The 5,875-nt window shown below is 35.4% G+C and overlaps 1 pseudogene; it reads right to left on the bottom strand.

Annotated features, from left to right (window-relative positions):
- Nucleotides 1-2,403: 2,403 nt before the first annotated feature.
- The window catches only part of LOC101569077, a 9,188-nt pseudogene continuing 5,716 nt past the window's right edge, over nt 2,404-5,875 (bottom strand).

Below are 5,875 nucleotides of genomic sequence, written 5' to 3'. Positions count from 1 at the left end.
TTTTTGATTCTTTAATACTTTGAATTGTTTGCTTCATCTCCATTGAATTAATTTCTGCTTTAATCTTTATGATTTCTTCCCATCTTTGCACTTTAGGTTTTGTTTTCTCTTAATTTTCTAGATGTTGGAGGTGCAGCATTAAGGTGTTTATTTGTTCCTGTTTTGTTTTCCTAATGTGTGAGTTTACAGCTCTAAATTTCCCTCTAAGAACTGTGTTCCTCTCATCCCACAAATTCCAATAAGTTCTGCTTGAATGTTCATTGAATTGTACATATTATTCAACTTTTTGTTTAATGTCATCTGTGACCCATTGGTTGCTGAGCATTGTGTTGTTTGATTTCCACGTATTTATGGGTTTTTTTCTTGTTTTTTTGTCATTTATTTCCCGTTTCATTGCACTGTGGTCAAATAAAATGCATGAGTAATTTCTGTTTTCTTGTATATACTTAATTATGCATGGCATATTTACTAGTATGTGGTCTATTTTAGAGAATGACACATGTGCTGCAGAAAAAAATGTGTATTCAGCTGTGGTTGGGTGGAACACTCTGTACATGTTCACTAAGACCATTTGTTCCAAACTCTGGTTCGGTGCTACTACTTCTTCGATATATTTTTTCTGCTTTACCTGTCTTCCATGGATAAGGGAGTGATATTATCTCCTGTTAAAATTTTGGTATTGGATATTAGATTTTCCATATCCATTGAGAGTTGTCTTACATAGTTGAGTGTTCCCATGTTTGTTGTGTACATATGTATGAGTGTTACCTATTACTCCTGAATTTTTCATGACTAGTATATAGTGGTCTTTTTTATTTTGTTTGGCTATTCTTGATTTGAAGTTGAAACTCTGAGACCTGGATTCCTACTCCTGCTTTTCTCTGAGTTGCTGGGGACTGTAGTATTGTTTTCCAACTTTTAACTTTCAACATATGGATTTCTTTATGAGATAAGTGTGTTTGTTGTATACAGCATAGTTTTATATTTACACATCTACAATTAGGAACACTAATACTGGGTAGTGATTTTATGAGTTGACAAGCTTTTATAACTAATGGGTTTTTATTTGAGACATTAAGAGCAAGCAATATGTCTATATAGCTAAGCAGATATTAAATTGGGTATTTGAATTTAAGTTAGTTCCTCTAAGTTCTGTCTGATCAACTCAACTTGATGTACCTGGCGTATTCTATGCAGACTTGTTAACTCTTTCCCCATCTCAGTCAAGAAAATAAGAGGGAGGATGCTGTCTTAGATCTGGGTCTAGCAAAGTATCTCAGCTTACGAGGTCTGGAACTATGAACTTAGATATTTTCTCAATGTGCCAGGCTCAGGTGTGGCTACTATCCTCATCTTCTTCCTGCTGCAGCCCATGGAAATGAACCTGCTGTCCCCTGCTGTGCCCTGCTTGCAAGATATTCTGTTCCTTGATTAGTTGGGTGGTTCTTGCCCCTGGCACCTTTGCAGGCACTTTAGCTGGAGAGTTTCACACCAGGCCTGTATGCCAGGCCTGGGCTGGGTCTGGAGGAGTCTGATGGGTGCCACGGAGTAGAAACAGCATCATTTTATCCATTCCTTAGTTGATGGGCATTTGAATTGTTTCCAAGATTTTCCTATGAGAAACAATGATTCTGCAAACATAGGTGCACTTGTATCTATGGTGTACTGTAATTTCTTTGGAAAAAATACACAGCAGAGAAATATCTGGATTGGATTGAATGGGACCTCAACCTTCATTTTTTGAGGAAAATCCACACTAATTTTGTTAGAGGTTATACCAGTCTGCATAGCCACCTACATTGGTGAAGAATTTCTTTTTTCCCATACCTCCTCCAGCATTTGTTATTGGTTGACTTCTTGATGATGGGTATTCTTTCTCAGGTGAAAAGGAATCTCAATGTGTTTTTAATTCATATTTATTGAGTGACAGACAATCAGAAATATTTTTGCATACATTTATTTCCATTTGTATTTCTTCATCTGACAAATGTATGTTCATCTCAAATGCCCATTTTGGATAAAGTCTGAATGTTGGGGTCTTGTTCTTTTCTAATTTTTTTATGTTCTTGTTATATATACTTTGTCTGAGGAACTTTGGCTAAGATTTTTTTTCCCTAATTTGTAGGTATTCTTTTCACTCTGTTGGCAATTTTTTGTAATGTGCAAGATCTATTCAAAGGATGATATATGCAGTTTGAGATTATTCATGAACTCTCTCTCTACCCCATGACTTCAAGAAGTCTACGTATTTTCTCTACCAGTAGGTTTAGTGTTTTTTTAGTTCAATATCAAGATCTTTTATCCATTTTGACTTTAGTGTAGCATGTGGTGCCAGTCATGGATCTTGTTTCTGGCACCATTTGTTGAAAAGCTTTTTTTTTTTCAATGAATGTGTTTGGCCACTTGTCAAAGATAAGGAGGATGAGAGTGGTGTCACAATTTTAATAACTTTGAGGCAAAATGGACACAGCAAATTCTTAGTGTTTTCATGGGATCTTCTAATATGGGTATCTACATCAGAAAATGATAAAGATCTATAATTACAAAACTGGCAGATATATGGCATTTCATGAGGTTTATGTTTGTCCTTCACATGTTTTAAAATAATGTTTTCTGTTTCAAATGATAATTCACAGATTTTGAAGATGGTGGAATGTTCATGGGGGGATGTGAGTAGTTTTAATGTGGCACTGCAGCTGAAAGGGGGTAGATAACTTCCGGTAGCAATGCTGGTAGGTGGTGTGGTTTTCCTAGGTCTCTCTGCTCTGCTTTTCAAGTTCCATAAGGTGTTTCATGTGGTTCATGAACGGAATATTAGTTCTTAGAATTTTCAAGCATCTGAAGCATTTAAAGCTTGTGTGAGACTTCTGTTCTTCCTGGACAACTCTTTCATGTTTTCCATAATAAAATTCATTAACTAACATGATCAATTTTCCTTTCTCTGTATCAACAGATTTATGTGCTGTGTTTGAAAATTCTGTTTTAGCTAGTCCCAAAAATTTCTTTATCATGTCTGGACAATAATACTTCACGTGATTCTTCAGAGGATCCAAAAGATTAAATTAAAATTGCACTTTAGACAAGCTCTTATAAAAGGTGCTGAATTTTTAGACTGATCTGATGAGTTATTTGCACATTTTGAGAGCATTACCTGGGGAGGTGTCTGGGGAGAAGATTTAACTAAAGGGAACACAGTTAAAGAATTTTTTCCAGAAACACTTTCACTGGGTTTAGGCTTTTCTGGATTATCACTGTTTGCTTCAGAAGCGGAATGTCATTTTGATGAACACAATCTTTCACTGATACCTGTTATAGAAAGTGTTGGTCCCCTTTAGTATGTGATAATCCTGTATCCTGGATCAAATTAAACAGTAACTCTGAAGAACTATTAGATACATCCTGGGATGGGTTCAATATACAACCCTCGACTGAGTGCGCCATTCTTTATTCCCCTGGAATACAAGCTGGTTTAACGTCATTGAAAATATTTGAAATCGCAGTCTTCGAGCTTGCTGTCCATCTGACAAAAATGGACTTGTAGACTTTGGTCTCATTAACCTCTTTCACTTTCTTCTGCAATGGTTCCAGTTCTTCTTTTTCACATTCCATAAAGAGGTCCACTATCTTTGAATTACCTTATGACTCCAGACAAGGTAGCAAGTTATGCCTCAGTTCTCCCTCCCATAATTCCAGCACTCAGGAGTCTGAGTCAGGATGACCACTACAAATTGAAGGAAGTCTGGGCTAACCAGGACTTTCAGTCCAGCCTGAACCATAGAGTGAAACCATTTCATACTAAGAAATCTGTGTTATTCTTACCTCAATGCATTCTCAAACACCAGTGAAATTTAAAATCTTGTGAGTGGACCAGGGCGCCCTGTTGCAGCCCTGAGGGGTAGGAGAAAGAGGAGTAGCATGCCGGGGAGGCGGTGGCCCCATAGTGGAGCAGCGCCCAGGCCAGAAGTCTCTGGCTGGGGCCATTGACCTTGTTACTGAATATTTTCACTAATTCAAAGTTTCTTTTGGTGGAGCTTTTTGGGTCTTCCATGGATAGTATTATGTCATCTGCAAATAATGACAATTTCCCTTTTTTCTTCACAAACATTACTTCTTTTTTTCTATCTCTTGTCTAATGGCTCCAGCTAATGTTTCAGGTATTATATGAATAGGAATTGTGATAGTGGACATCCTTTTCTTGTACCTGAGTTTACAGTGAAATCTTTCACTGTTCATTTAAAAAGATATTGGCTATTGTTCTGTCACAGATGCCCTTTATGAGACTGAGGTAAATATAGTCTTCTCTTATTATATATAGGCTTTCTCTCATGAATGAGAGTCAAACTTTGCAAAAGCTTTTTTTCTACATCTATTGAGATTATCATATGTTTTTTCTTTTGGCTCAGTTGACGTGGTGCATTACTCTTATACATTTGTGTGTATTGAACCATCCTTTCATCAGTGAGTTGAATCCCACCTGGTCATCATGTATAATCTTCTTGATCATTTGCTGCATTCTGTTTGCTAGTAGTTCATTGAATATTTTTGTATTTATGTTCATCGAGGAGATTGGCCTATAGTTCTATTTCTTTGGTTGGCTCTTTCTCTGGTTTTGGTTTCAGAGTAATGCTTGCCTCCAGGAATGAGCTTTTATGAATAGCTTCCTTTTCAATTTCAGTAAAAAGTTTGAGAGAATTATCATTAAATCTCCAAATTTCTCATAAGTTCATCTCTGCATACATGAGGGTCTATGCTTTTGTTCATTGGTAAGATTTTGATCACATTTTCAATTTCATTAACTTATATTGAGTTATTCAGAATTATTATATCTTCTTGATTTACTTTTTGTAATTCATACATATCAAAGAATCTGAATCTGTCTATTTCTTCTATAACTTTCATCCTCTGATAGTAAAGGTTTTTAAAGTAGGTACTGATGAACTTCTCATTTTCTATAATATTTATAGTAATTTTACTCTTTTCATTCCCTATTGCATGAAAATTAACAATAATCATAATATCAAGTAAAATGAAGAAATTGACAAACTTATGTAACTATTGATTTTATCATTTACACCATAGGGGCAAAACCTATAGTCATATAAAAGAATAAATCATAAATTAGGAGTTTTAATGCAAAATGTTTCCCCTTTTATAGGGCAATTGCCATGTGTTCTAAGCCCTTGCCTGACAAGATCAAAGAACAAAATTTGATACTTGATACCACATACAAAAATCATAATTTCAATACAGAATTTTGTGATTTTGTATATAACAAAAGTGTCACTTTTGTATCTGAAGTCAGTCAATTCACTTCAAGATTTACTCTGACACCCTGTATCGCATTTTGTAGATCTTTTTAGTGTCAGCCTTGTGGATGAGTCACGGCCATTGCTTGACCCTTTTGCTCTCTATGAAAGGTTGAGAGAATATTTCTCTCTAGTTGACTCTGCTGAGGCACACTCTACATCACTGACCACTTTCCTCTGTGGGCCATAATTTCTTTAATCAGAAAATTTAGGACACCTCTGAATTAAAGAATGTTACAGTACAGGTTTTCTTATATCTTGAGTCCTTACTGAACTTGAATGCCTAAGGCCAAAATGTTTGTTCTTCTTGTAACCTTTCTTTTTCTCAAAATTTTTTGGTCTGCAAACTAAAGCTGTTAACCCACCAGAAGAGAAACTTAATGATATTCTTACTCTATAACATAGGCAGTTCAGCTTAACTTCACTATCTGTCTGAATATCAAACATCATAGACATAACATAAAACAGGTATTTTCCATTAAGTATGATAGGTTAAACTTTAAATTCACACAGAATATGCAGGAAAAAATAAAAGTAAAAGCTTAAAAAAATAAAAAATATGAATAAAT

This window comes from Octodon degus, unplaced genomic scaffold (genome assembly GCF_000260255.1).
Source record: "Octodon degus isolate 3935 unplaced genomic scaffold, OctDeg1.0 scaffold00510, whole genome shotgun sequence".
NCBI classification, from domain to species: Eukaryota; Metazoa; Chordata; class Mammalia; order Rodentia; family Octodontidae; genus Octodon; species Octodon degus.
This window is presented reverse-complemented; position numbering and strand designations above follow the sequence as displayed.